At 45.4% G+C, this 14641-nt stretch overlaps 1 protein-coding gene across 1 annotated transcript in view; it reads left to right on the forward strand.

Annotated features, from left to right (window-relative positions):
• Positions 1-115: 115 nt before the first annotated feature.
• erbin (erbb2 interacting protein) overlaps positions 116-14641 on the forward strand; it is a 56888-nt gene continuing 42362 nt past the window's right edge. Inside the window, 2 exon segments of the mRNA XM_048235334.1 lie at positions 116-1359; positions 8536-8607. The gene's annotated coding sequence lies outside the window, so the exon portion shown is untranslated.

The following is a 14641-nucleotide window of genomic DNA, read 5'->3' on the forward strand; positions in this document are numbered from 1 at the left end:
CTCATGCATACACTAGGGGGAGACAAACAACTGGCTTGTTGCTGTTCGAAAGGTTTTGAAAGTGAAAGGTTCAAAGAAGGTTCTATTATCAGGCAGAATATCCAGTAAAGTGATAACTACACATTTGTTTGAATTACTTTTATTTTGTTACATAGTCGTAGCATTAAATGGATAACAAATGTCGTATGATCTTGGGTTCATACTTCACACAATTTTACCAAGAACTGCACCTTGACGTTATGCGGTAATTCGACAATCTCGTTAGATACTTTACATATCGATTAAACCAATCGGCTACGCAGTCAAATGCTCTCTTATCCTCGTGATGGGGTTTATTGCTATCAGAAGCGGACTAATCGACTTATGTCAGTTCTATTTTATCAGAGTGTGGAAACAATAGTGCAGAAAATAAGGTAACCTACTTCAACGTGCGACATTTTGGTAATCAACCGAAATAGTAAACGCTGCGATGGTCCTTCCCATAGACTGTAGTGTGGTGTTTACACTGGGCTAGGTAATTTACTGAACACTTTCATTGGTTCTTTCTATATGCCCATCAAGCGGCGCCTGATTCCTTGTGTTAGAAACTGAGACCTAATGGTCCCATTCCAATGAGACGGTCCCAGCAAAACCGCATTACCCTGTAGACTGCTGTGGTACAGGCCGACACATTTGCTATCGTCACACACTGCGTAGCCAAGCTAGCTGTATCAGTTGTGACTGCTTGAGCTGATTGTTGCTTTCTGTCATGTTTCCGTGTCGATTTCTATTTCAAACGTAGCCTAGCTGCTTGAAATAGTCTGACTGTATGTAACGTTATCTATCTGAAATGTAATGTTTCGGGTGGATTTCAGCGGTGATTTGGGTGCGGCACTGTGTTTGGAGAAGAAGGGGTTTGCGCTGTGACGGTGGACTTTTTTGCCTTTTGTATTTCCTTGCCTGTTGTGGACATTTTGGATTGCTATTTTATTTTTGTAGTTTTACGTTGATTTTAACCGCTTCAAAGGAATATAGGGTCACTTTTATGAAAATATAGTACGATTTTGTCAGCGTCTCCTACTTAGGTCTTGTTTTCTATATACAAGAAAACTTTAAACAACAAATAAGTTGGGGAGGGGATTGATGCAGGCGAAAGAATGCGTTAGCAAGCTAATCAGTTAGCTTATTTCTGTGCCGAACCTGAAGCTAGCTGATGTAGCTAGCCACATATCAAAGAACTGAGGCGAGGTAATCCGTCTGCTCAAATGACTCCTTGACTGAAGAATGTCAACCTCTTGTTGAGGATTTTAACTCATACCCGGACATCAATCATTGAATGAGTACGAACGACTGGAACCAAGATCTAAGATTCCAGCAAAGGTAAGCATGGTATTCAGTGGGTTGCTTTGCTGTTTAGTTACCTTACTGCTAATCGACAATCAGTCAAGCATCCCTGACCCATGGTAATTTCAACTGTCGCAATACAATTCAATGTAAATGGTTGTGGACGTTTATTGTATGCAGAGGTGATGTGTTTTCTACCATCATTCCAACACCGTAACCTTAGTCGCTGGTCAGAAGGAGAACGCGAGTTAAATCCCTGTTACCATCTGAGAATGAATCAAGACCCAGATTAGTCAGATTTCATTGTTAACGAGAGGCATATAGGCTAATTTTGCCTCTACTAAAATGCGAGTAATACTACTGTAACGTCAAATTAGATAACGTTCATTGCAAGCATCCAAGCTAGGCATCCAACTGGCTAACGTTATAACGTTATGTCGTGATGTTTTCATGATTGAAGTGAATGTCAGAGGTATAGGAACGTTCCTAGGTCAGGGTTACCCAACGTGATGATAATCGTGGTTTGGTAAAAACGTTGTAGCACTACCATTTTTTCCTGGATTGAAAGGACGTTCGAATGACTCATAATAATTTGTAAAGATTTTGACGAGGTGTTGTAAAGTGATTTGTTTTTAACACAACCAGTGGTTGAGGACAAAGTAGCTAATCGAACCTTAGCAAGCAAATGAGGACCTCTTGGTCTGTTTTTGTCGGATACATTTGGTAACGTTATGTAGCTGAAGCAATGCATGCATGTAACGTTTTGTAGATTTACTGTTATTGATGTGTTACTACACTAAGGTGACATTGTTTTAATCTTCGTGCAATGTAAAATGCTAGCTAACGTTGGCCGAGGTTCTTTTCTATTCATTATTAATCACTTCCTGTGCTGAGCAGGTTCTTGCACCGTGCAACGTTATTTGCCCGATGTTGATGCCGTTTGGAGCTACCAGTTTCTGGCACAGAGGCTTTTGAAAATAACGGAAAGTCAAGTAAAGTCGTACATTTTGGAAAAGGTTGCTATTTCATCCAAGATGCAGGTAGTTAAGAAGCGCATTCGACATGAGGTTCGTAGTAGCCTGAACTAAATTAGCCTACACCTGCACTCTTGCACCTGATATGCCTCTTATCAATAAATTAACTTTATCTAATTTGGAAAGACAAACACATATTCTACATCATTAAATAGATACAAAATACGGATTCATTGATTAACATTCCCTTTAGCCCTTTTCCTGAAGATCATTTTAGTAGCTAACTTAGGTGATAAAATCCTTTTAAGCAGATGAGGTGGACTGAGGCGGATTAGACGCCACTCATCCTCATTCGGCCTAATCCTCTTTTTGCACTTTGTACCCAAACGTACGCAACCCACTGACCAACACACTTGACCTTCTGTCTGAGCACTCCACTTTCCTGTGTCCAGTCAGCAAATTGTCTCCAGCGGCCATCACAGCTGCTTGGTGACCTAGCAAAGTAGCCTAGACGCGCTTTTTTCGGCGCAGGTGTGTTGCCAAGCAGTGAATCTAAGTAGGCTAACCAAGCAGGTAGTCGAGGTAATCCATCTGTTTCATCTGTAACAGACATGATTCCCCATTCAATGCGTTTCGGCTTTGGGCTAAACCTTGTTAAAACACATGATCAGATTGTCTTAGACAGTGTGGTGGTAACTATCTCCCAGCCACTTCTTTAGGACAGCAGTGTTTCTCTGCCTTCTGTAGACGGTAGTTGGGTTTCCATTGTAGTAGGCCTATGCACTGCTTTCTTGTGAAGGATTTGGCAAGTACATATGCTGGAGATGGCATATCTAAATTTGAACAATGATCAACAGTAATTGTATGAGGCAGCCCAGAGGTGTCCCGGGAAGAGAAACACACTGGCAGGAAAGGTTAAGGGCGTCCTGGACGTTATCTGTGATCTATTTTTTGTTACTTAAAACCTAGGCTTTATCTGAGCTCTTTAGCACTGCCCTCTGGGTAGATTATGCCACCTGACGAAGATCCAAGGGGATCGAAACGTTGCTTTTAAATTAATAAAGTTTATATTTTGGAGCAGTTGCAGTGTGCAGACCACACTTTTTCTAGATCATGCCACCTCAAATAAATATTGACCTATGCTAATACCATTCATTGTGAACGCTGTCGGCTGCCATTTATTTCTGTTAGCTGTCTTTCAGCCATAATGTCTGTCACAGGCAGTAGAATACTTCTGCATTCTGTTAGTGGTTTGGGTAAGATCACAAAATTAACCAAACTTCAGCCTTGTGCCGTTTGCCAGAGGTAGAATGTAAAGCCTAAAATGAGAGCATTGGCGCACAATCCCAGTGGTGCTTTGAAAGCCTGCCTTGAAAGCTTAGTGTGTATCCAAAAAATTACAAAAATGAAAATGCTTCTCTCCAAACATTCTATTTTAAGAGGTCTGAATGGGGATTTGCTTGCCACCCTGCTGTGAAGTGAAGTGCGCCAGTTTCATAAATAGTGTTCACTCATATGCATGTATTGTATATTTATTAATGCACTATTGCACCCATTAGTATGAAGCCATTTTCTCTGTAGTCACTGCTGCATGTGTGTCCACAAACAGCCATTCAAAAACAAACTTCTCTTAGTGAAGAGACGCAACTGCGTCTGGAGAGCATGGACAGTGGGCTCTTTAAGATCATTAGAGACTCCCATTGTTTTCGGAGGATGTTTTGCTCTCTGCATTGTGTTGCATTTAAAACACAATCAGGAGGAAGACTAGGGGACTATTCCAAGTATGTGATTTATTGACAAACTAGGGTAAGTTAACTACTAATTAATTTTCTTCTGAGTTAGCTAACCTAGCTTTGACACTATATCGTTTGGAACACCCCCAGTTGAGCTTGAATTTCCCCAAAACGGCAGAATCATTTAGGAATAAGCTCTTTTTAACATTTCATGCTTAAGAGCAGTAGATTCACCACTTTTCCTTACACCAAACATGTCAGGTGAAAGATGGCTCAGGTAGGAAAGGTAAGTCATCTTGGTGGTGATTCACTGGAGAAATGGTCACTGGCTACCCAGTGACCTTTCACCCCAGGCGGGGACCTGGCCTTTTAAGAAGTGTCTTGGGCCTCCGGGAACAGCACAGCCCCAACCCCCACCTGCACCCTAATGGCCCACCACCATACACAAAGCAGACGCACAACAATGGAAACTGGCACCCTGGAGTCAACACCCCTCTCACAGGTTCAGCGATACAATAAAGATTTATGACTTTTTCCATGCAAACCCTCTTTGCCTTTACAAATCCACAGTCCCGCCAGAGAGAAGTATTTAGACTTCTCCTGCTACAGATATGTTTCTCACAGGCAGCGAGTGTGTGAGTAGAGTATGGAATGTTTCCATTAAAGCGGAGCTGAAAAAGTAGTCTTGTCTGAGTGCTGCAGCAGAGTTCAGGTCTGCCATTAGAGATTTTAAAGAGAGATGAGCATGAGTACTGTATGTCAGAGAGCCAGAGAGAACGGAGCGTAGGAACATACTTCAGGAGAAATCTAGAGCTTATATAAGCCATAGGCTCATTATCCACAGCCCTGTATATTCTGATTTCCATATGAAGGCTCTGACTAAATGTATGTAATGCATGTCGATTTTTCCCTTGGGTGACTTCACATCAGAAGCATAGCTACCACCCGTGCAGATTAAACGAACAGCCCTGAGACATTGCATCATGAGACATTGATCAGGACTCTTTTTCCTGGTCCTGGTAGGTGCAACTGTTACTGTTTCCACTCATTGGATCACTGTGCTTCAGTGCCATCTTTCCAGATGTGTGACTGTCCCAGTTGACCATGACTACAGGCTGTTGCTGGTTGAAGAATCAGCAATTTTACTGGATTGACTCAACATTTTACTTAAATCATAGATGCTTGTGAATGTGTTTGGAGATGCAGTAATATGTTTACTAGAGATCAGTTTAAATCAAATGGCTTTGCCCCCTGTAGAGCAGTTTGAGACCTAAACTATATCTGTTGATGTTAATGCTATTAAAAGGATAACATTGGTCTTAGCTGATAAGTGCAAGGAGTTAAGAGAGGCACATTAGAGAGCGTGTGTGTGTGTTTAAGAGATGGAGAACTGAGTCTCCGTTTTCGATCATCATCATACAGTTAACAATCTAAATATTTACAGGAGAGCTGATCAAAGGAGAAGTAGGAACTTGCAAGATGAGTTAGTTCGGTCCGCAACTGAAGTGAAATGACCGTGCACTGATCAGGATCAAACATTATGCAATTGTAGTGCTCAAAATACTTAAACTGGCCAGCTGTTTCATGTAATGGCAATTCATTTGGCTTGAATTCGTGCCACGTTTCCTGTATGTAGCTCTTTGTGGTGCCACGTCCACTTGGAAGTTCTCTTTTTTTATGAAGGCAGTCTGATAGTACAAGGTGTGTTGTCTGAGGAATCCTACATCATAAACCTTGCCTACATGGAACATGAAACAAGATGGAGCATGTCATGCATCTTCATGAGTTGATGTGTTTGTGCATGTGTCAGTTTTTAATTTGTTCCCCACATGAGGTGTGAGTTGAAGGAATGCCTGACTTGAGAGCAGAATCCTCCATGCTTGGCATGTTGGTCCCTCAGAAGCATTGGAACACAAAATAAGCACTTACAAATTTTGCTCCTGCTCCTCACTGCAAGCCATGGAAACTGGACTCTTCTTGGAATAAGATGTAGGCGCCAGTCCTTTTGTGATCAGTGGTTTTAAAATGTGGCTTATAACTGGCCAGTCGCTTGTGTAAGCCTTCAACAGCAACTCCTCTCCACACCTCAGGGTCTGTGGTACTTGCCTGGAACGGATTATCCTTGAGACAAGGACCTCTGAGGGGAGTGCAAAGGGAGGGAAACCCGTGGTTGAAATGACATTCTCAAGAGGGAGGCTCAGTTTTGTAAGAGATGTAACCAAGTCAGAGGTGTCTGGCAAAAACCCACTTCATCTGAAGGTGGACTTTAAAATAATGGTGAGTGCTGGTGATATTTTCCTCCATGTTAGCCAGTTGCCCCTTTATCCAGGCCTAGAAATTGTGGAGTTCTTTAGAACAAGCTGTAGCCTAACTGTCTGTAGCTCTCTGCATCTTCCTGAGAAGCTGATAAAGGAGGGGGTGCTGGACTCGGTTAAGAGACATTTGCATTAGATAATCCAGTGGTTCCTCTGCAGATGGGTCCTCTAATGAGCAACGGCCCTGTCTGAGAGTGAAGGCTTGCAGGGGAGAGCCCTGGTGCCAGGAGGGAGCGGGGTGGGAGACGGACTCCCCTTAGCTCTCAGATTTTATCAGTGGATTCCAACGAGGTTGAGAACCCCAGCTGTCTCTCCCTGTCCCATGTCTTGGGTGCGTATGGAGATGCACGTGATGCTGGCATCAAGATGGATGCTCCTGCTTACTTTGCTGGAGTTGAACCCAACGCTCTCCTCACAGGAAGTTGCAAATAAGTGCATTGACATTGACACCCAACCTCATTTTCCACAGCAGTATTGGGAATGAGAGTTCATGTCTGTATGTGCACACTAAAGTCAGTGTAACATTGTGCTCCAGAGCTGATTTATACCTGACTGACTACACTGATGAGCACAAATTCTGATCCTGATAGCATCAGTCACTCATCAGATGTCATGCTCATCAGATCAAGTTACTGTGCTTTACGAAACCCTAAAGCTCTTAGAATTGGCAGGCAGCATTGGATGGGAGTCATTATCTGCCAGGCTTGCATGCTTTCCCTATATGGTAGTCTGTACTGTATAAGCGGAATAGTAAGTTACCTTAGAATTCTTACTAGCCCAGCATTGCACCTCACATGCAGGCTTATCAGAACAAGCATGGTAATTTATATCTGTAATATTTGTTCATATCACGTAAGCTTGCATAACATCTGATATTTGAGTTGGTCCGCCGGCTGGGGCCTAGCGTCACATCTGTGCTGCGTGCTCCCTGACCCACTTAGGCGAACATCTGTCTGTGTGTGTGTTTGTGTGCATGCGCTTGCATGTGTGGGTTTTGTGTGCGTGTGTGTGTGTGTGTGTGTGTGTGTGTGGCATGCTCATCTCATCCACAGAAGCTGAAGGCTGCTTATCAGCCCCTCACCTATAGACTAGAGAAACCCTGGCTGATTTGTGCCACTGGGACGGCCAGACAATCGTCTTCTCAGTCAACACACACACACATGTGCACCGTGTTAAGAGTAGATTCAGACGCACACACAGACCTCATGTCCGCCACAGATACATGCCCTCAAGGCTAGTTCTGTGTTCATTTGAACAGCGATACTCTTACGTTTGGGCGCGAGGGAAGTCGGCAACAGTGCTGATAAGGCGCCTAGTGGGAGAGAGCCAGTGGAGGGTGTTGGAGGGCATGGAAGCGTGGGCGGCAGCTCTTCCTGCCACTAGCTCCCAGAACCATGGCCCCCACGCAGGAAGCGAGAGGGAAAATTCAGGAAGTGAGGTCACACACTCCGTACCACTCCTGACTGAAGTAGATGTGAGAAGCGTAAACAATCCCATATTTAACTGCTGGGTGAAGTGTGTAGGTGTTTATGTTGAACTGTCAGATTGCGCATTGCATTGCGTAGGGTGGATGCATAGGTCAAGAGCATATAAGTCATTTGAGCAGAAATACACACGTTTTGTATCAAAGGCGGCAGGCCTGTATTGATTCACAGCGCCCTTCTAAAAGAGGCGACAGAGAATGGGTTTCACATCATCAGATGTATTTTTCGGAGTTCTGTAAACAAAATAACACAGACATCCTTGACCCTCATAAGGCTATGAGTGAGGCTTATTAGTAATGAATCTAATCACTACAGTGCTTCTTATTAGACTGATGTAGTGAATGCTGTGCAGCCGTTGTAAAGGTAAATGGAATTCACCACGCTGGTGTAAAGCTTTGTTTTATTTATTGCTTTGCATTTTTCTTGCGGAGATTTCTCCGCAGGGAGGGAAAGTGTTTCTGTGGCTGGTGTTTGTGTCCTGTGATCCAGTAAGAATCCAGACCTGTGAATGTATGCGGGTAATCCCTATGAGTCATAGGCAGGCGGCGGCTGCTGCTGCTGCTGCTGAGGAGATGTTTAATCGCTTGCCGGCTTTCTCAGGGCCACAGAAGGCCTGCACTAATCTCCCTGTCTTCTCTTTCTCTCTCTCTCTCTCTCTCTCTCTCTCTCTCCCTCTCTCTGGTCTTCCTGCTCTCCTCTTCCTCAGACGAGCACCTGTGCCCGTGTGATCCCTTCACCCCAGCACCGTACCCCTGCAGAGCTGCTCGTAAATGAGAAGGTAATGCTGCTGCTTTGTCATCTGCGCACACATGCCTACCCATAGACAATTAGACATAAACAAGTAGAAATCACATTGGCAGGTAATGTCATACATCTCTAAGCTACTCATACGACCTGAAGGGTATTTTGTTGGAAGGTGGTAGGAGGTTGAAAGACAAGCAGTGGCTTATCACACTTGGTAAGTATCAGTATTGGTGTGTATGCTAACCCTGGATGGAACTGCTATAGCTAAACTAGTGACAGTCAGGCTGAATACTCACTTTAACGCACAACACGGTACAGTGGGGAGGACGGCGTGGGGTGTGGCCAAAAATGTGCTTTCCCACGTTTTCACTTTACGACAGGAACCATGAACGACCCCATTGACAGGTTGATTAAAATCATCAAAGGACTGGGAAGGAATCATGAGGAATTATATATATATATATATATTTATTTATTTATTTTTTTCCCCTTTTCTTTTCTGGATTAAAAAAGAAGAAAATATAAGCCTACGTTCCACAGTTCCAGGCCGGCAAGTTAGGACAAATAGTCCGCAGTTTTTGCAAAAGCACACCCTAGAGGACATTGCTGTAAAGGGAGCAGTGTGGATCAAATTTCAGGAAATTCAGGATTGTAAAACCGGAACGGAGGAGTGATTCTCTTAGCTGAGAGGGTTATACATTAACTCACTCTAAGGGGCCTCCTGTCCTCCTTGGTATGGTAAATCGAGCCCCATAGGAGGATCTAGCCTAACTACTCCCCGGTGCTGGACCGAAGATGGACCTCAGTGTTGTAGTGTCTACTGTCCATTCTAGGTCAGGTAATGAGCGGGTCGTTATGCCCGACATTATTGATTTGACCGAATCGATCTGCCCATTTCCACCGAGAAGCAGTCTGTTTCTGTAAGCTGTGAAAGTGGAAAAATATGCCTGGGACTGTTCCAGCTTGACCTTCATGCCATCAGAAATATTAGAGTTGTGATCGTTGTGCTGCAGTATTGGGAGAAAAGGCTCACTTGAATTGGTTCCCAGACTATCTGGTCCAGGCTGCTATTGATCATGGCTGCTTGGCTTTAAGCTGTGAATCCTGAGCTTCAAAATACTGTTAAGTTGTTAAGACTGAAGCTGGACATGTGATTGGGAGGGTCACCCGGTCTAAGTAATGTCCGAGGGGAACAGTGGGGACGGTAGTTTATTTGTGGCCCCGATCTCTCATCAGCAGCATTAGCTAATGGCTTTGCTTCAGTGGCGTTTTTACTGGGTACGGTGGTGCCAAGGGCCGTGGAAGGGCTATAAACATCCAGCTGCCGTTTCCTTAGACTTTGAACCTGACGTTGAGAAAGTGCCCGGGCACCAGAGCCTCGTTCCGGACCTCCACACACACCTGTGTGTGTGTGTGTGTGTGTGTGTGTGTGTGTGTGTGTGTGTGTGTGTGTGTCTCGAGGTACAATTCATTAATGTTGCCACTCCGATACACAGACACACACACACACACACGTATGCACACAAATACACACACCCCAAGGCCTGTTTTTTCTCCAGTGCGGCTTCACAGGGACAGACTCTCGGGGCAGATCATCCAAACATTTGTCGTGACTATGAGGAAAACAAGGTGCACAGAGACGGATCATTCCCCCACACACACACACACACACAAATCAGTGCACCTCTGTTATTCTGAATACAGTGTTCCTAATGCAGCTTGGTCTATAGCAGTGGTTCTTAAACTTTTTGTCTGGCGATTCCCCCAAAAACATGGGACGACCCCCTTCTCTCTAACCGGCGTAATTTGGTTTTGAAATGTTGCGAGATGTGAAATGATGCGAGATGCAGAAAATGTCTTCTCTCAAAGGTAGGCTATGTCAATGGCAGCCTTTGACTAAAAACCTTTAGAAAAAAATCCAGACCGCAAATCATTTCGCGACCCCTCCAATATTTTTGACGACCCCCAGTTTAAGAACCACTGGTCTATAGGACACTGTGAATGGACACACAGTATCTATCAGACAACGCTTCTGCACACTCTAGCTCTGGCAAGTGTTGTTATTCACACAGTTCGGTTGACCTTTCTGTCTCCGAGCCCCTTAAGGCTTGTCCTAATTGTTTGACTAAAGAGGCTTGTGGAGACTGGTGAAGATTCTCTCCTGATGGCTTCATTTCTGCCCTCAGGCCTTTCGGCCCAGTTGATGGTTATGGGTGTCTGTGTCTGTCTGTCATTTCTGGTGTGGTTAGAGAAAAGTATAAATATGGATCATTAGGATGTTGACTCAGTCTTTTTAACCTTTCCCGGTTGATGTGTGAAGACTGAGCTGCTGTGTCAAGTGTTTATCGGATGTTTTAGTGGGTCAAATGTTCTGTCTCTGACATAAACACAGCTCTGGCCTTTTTACACCAAGGCTATCCCCTGCATCAGAATGCCCTCCGTGTGCGTATATGTCTAGATAGCAAATGATCAGAGCTCACTCGTGCTTTCCCCCGCCCAGATAGGAGACACCGGTTGCATGTTAAGAGGCGATGTTAATGTGGTGTGTGTGTGTGTGTGTGTGTGTGTGTGTGTGTGTGTGTGTGTGTGTGTGTGTGTAAATGGGATGTGCATTGCTATACATGTCTCCTTGCCCCCACCCCTGCTCTTCGGTGGAGTCATAGCTGTAGGGAAAAAAGCATGTAGTCACACGTGATAATGGGCTACAACCACTGATGTTATGGGTCTGTGATTACAACCCTGTCCAAACCCCACCTAGACGTGTGTGTGTGAGCGAGAGTGTGTGTGTGAGAAAGAGAGAGTGTGTACATGTGTGTGAGAGAAGGAGAGTGTGAGCATCTGAGCAGGGTTGTGTGGGAGGACACTCGCTGGTGGTCAAGGACCCCTGCCGGTGGTTAGTGACGTACGAGTCGGTGTGTTGGCTCTTAGTGGTGTGCTATGCTTGTGGTGGAAAGGATGTATCTTGTGCTGTAGGTCCTAATGAAAGAGGTAGCATAGACCATTAGTGTCCAAAAAAACACTATTTTTTGCTATTTTGTTTTTTGTGGAAATTAAAATAATCATAGAAAAAAACACACCCCTCTCCGCTATTGTGTTGGATGTTGTCTGTTGTCTGGGCGCTGCTGAGATGGCGCTCTCCAAACGAGGTCAGTGCACACAAGGGTGGTGTGTTTACCCATGACCAGAGCCAGTGGTCTCTCTGCGTCAGGCTCCACTGCCTCCGAGAGGCCCCAGCTGAGATGAGAGGAGACCAGCGGAGAGAAGTCACCCCGCAGTGACCGAGCACTCAGCCTCCCCCCCCCCCCCCTCCTGATAGCTTTTTCCATCTCAGGTTAGCCTCTGCTGTTGAATATTAACCAGACGGCTGGCAAGGCTGATTTACCAGCCTGTTGTGAAGTTCAGGATACACACACACACACACACACGCGCCGCACGCAGTTCCTATTTAGCGACAGTGCCTCAATTAGTTTATGCACGTCAGCACTACACACACACACACACATACACACAATCAGACACGTGCAGGCACACACACACACCAGCTGGCACACAAGCACGCACACACATTAATAGAAGAACAACCTCACAATAATGGTTGTTCTTGTGGTGTTTTGAGAACCTGCTGATGATGTTTTCACCTTCTCACACTCGCAGATTTACAGTTTTTCCTGTAATGTCGGGAGAATTTGATACCAGTGGTGATGTCGCATTTTTCTTTTACTCCACCCCATCCCATCCCCCAGTCCTGGCAAATAACCTTGAGTTGACCTTGGGCCCCTGTGAAAGCTACTATTCTCTCTCTGCTCATTGTGGTGTCTGAAGGCTTGTGCTAGCTCAGAGAGGGAGGAAGTGTTGCTATGGCAAACTAGCCCGAAATGCTAAGAAATGTGTCTGTGTGTGTGTGTGTGTGGTGAAGGCCCACTGTGGAGGCCCTGAAAGAGCCAGAGGGTGAATACGCCAAATGAAAAACTGTGTGTGTGTGTGTATCCGGGCACTCATGTGCACTAATGAACACAGCTATATGTGCTCTGTTGTGGGATGGATCTTCAAATCCAGATTCTCTCACTTCTCCACCTTCTGCTGTGTGTGTGTGTGTGTGTATGAGTCAGGAGAAGAGAAGTCTCACCAGCTCCTCAGGGGCCAGCTAATAGAACTGGCCTCCGTTAAACAGGCGGAGTTGTATCAGGAGCAGATTTATGAGCTGGCATGCTCCACAGCGGACGCTCAACTGAGACGGTTAATGCACCTGAGGACTCGGGGCCAAGAGAAGGAATGAGCTACTGTGTTTGTGTGTGTGTGTTGTATTGATATTCACCTGTTCCACTCTGTTCTATGGTTCTGCAGCTCTATGGTGTGTTTTACAAGAGTGTGATATGTCAGCTGTGGCTTGGAAAACAATGACTTTCAGACAGGTTCTTTTTTCTGTGGAAGTCCTTTTGGACGAGTGCATGAGCTGAAAGATTCATGTACATGTTCCAGAGGTGGCGTCGGAGGGCGAGTGCAGACGCTTTAGATGCTGTGTGTAGAGGAGACCACTGATTTACAGCAGCTGCTGCTACTTCTTGTAAGTGTCTCTCTCTCTCTCTCTCTCTCTCTCTCTCTCTCTCTCTCTCTCTCTCTCTCTCTCTCTCTCTCTCTCTCTCTCTCTCTCTCTCTCTCTCTCTCTCTCTCTCTCTCTCTCTCTCTCTCTCTCTCTCTCTCTCTCTCTCTCTCTCTCTCTCTCTCCCTACTTCGGTCACCCTCTTTTTCTTCCTCCAGTCTTGCTCTGTTCTGCTGCACTCCTCTCTTGCTCACCTCTCTTCATTCGCTCCCTCTCTCCATCTTGTGAGAAATGTGTTTGTTTCCATGTGTGCGTGTGTATGCTGTTCGAAGTTTCACTCCTTTGCCTTTCCAGAGAAAGGCGTGTCTCTGTGTGTGTGTGTGTGTGTGTGTGTCTGTCTGTGTGTGTGTCTGTGTGTGTTTCCTGTCGTGAGAGGATGTGCAGGAGTGGGACAGGTAGTGTTACGTCACATACAGAGGACACTTCTCCATGGGGCTGGTGGAGCGGTTGAGTAATGAGCCGGACTGAGAGTCATGTACTCGCTTCAGTTCACATTCTCAGGGCTGTCTGGTCTGTTTTCCTGATCAACTTGTATGTCATTTTTTTACATTTTATTTCTAAATTATTATTATTAATTCAGGCAAATTGTATGGGATCATTCAATTATTTGCCATTCATAATAATAGAAATTGAAAAGTGAGTTCTTTTATTTCCCAGTGGGGAATATGAGGCGGTCTCTAATTGACGGGAGACGTCTCTATTTCCCAGGCTTTGCTCTAAGAGGAAAATTGCTGTTTTGCTTGCGCGCCGGGCCAATCCTGTGCTAATTGTGTGCTGCCTGGTAGAATAACCAGGCTGATGATGATTACAGAGGTCTTGGCACCATGCTGAGCCCGACAACTACACCTTCCCTTCCTCCATGTCTGTCTCTCTCTCTCTCTCGCACACGCGTGAAAACACACACACACACACATACATGCACACATAACGACTCAGACAGGTGTGCACAAAGCTTAGCCACGCAAGCACACAAAAAACGCGCTGATACGCACTTAGCCATAATCAGCGTGGCATCTCCTTGGTGGCGATGTGATCCCTGTCGTCGGGGAGTGTCCTCCTTCATCATTCATGTGGAAGATCACGTCTGTGTCGCCACGGCCTCATGGGCAGGTCAGCCCAACCCTGTTTGTAATCCTCCGATACGCGTCTGGTGAAGTGACAAACACCGACTCGAACAGCCACAGCGGCGGCAGCAGCAGGCTGCAGGGATCTCAGCCCAGCTTTTCTAGCCCATCTCCTTAATGGAATTGGGCTTTTAAACATCAGCTCTGATTTGCTGGGATGCAGGTGAATGTGTGTTGGGTGGCAAAAAAACCTTTAAAAATCCAATCCACCCTTGCATTGTCCTGTCCCCTTTGCAGAAAATGAGAAAGGTGCCGGGGGGGGGGGGGTGGGTCAGACTGGTAAAGTATTGTGGACTGATGAAAGCTCACCTCGACAACTCAAGCATTAATCTTGGTGCTGCTAG

Source organism: Alosa alosa, chromosome 23 (assembly GCF_017589495.1).
Source record: "Alosa alosa isolate M-15738 ecotype Scorff River chromosome 23, AALO_Geno_1.1, whole genome shotgun sequence".
Lineage (NCBI taxonomy): Eukaryota > Metazoa > Chordata > Actinopteri > Clupeiformes > Clupeidae > Alosa > Alosa alosa.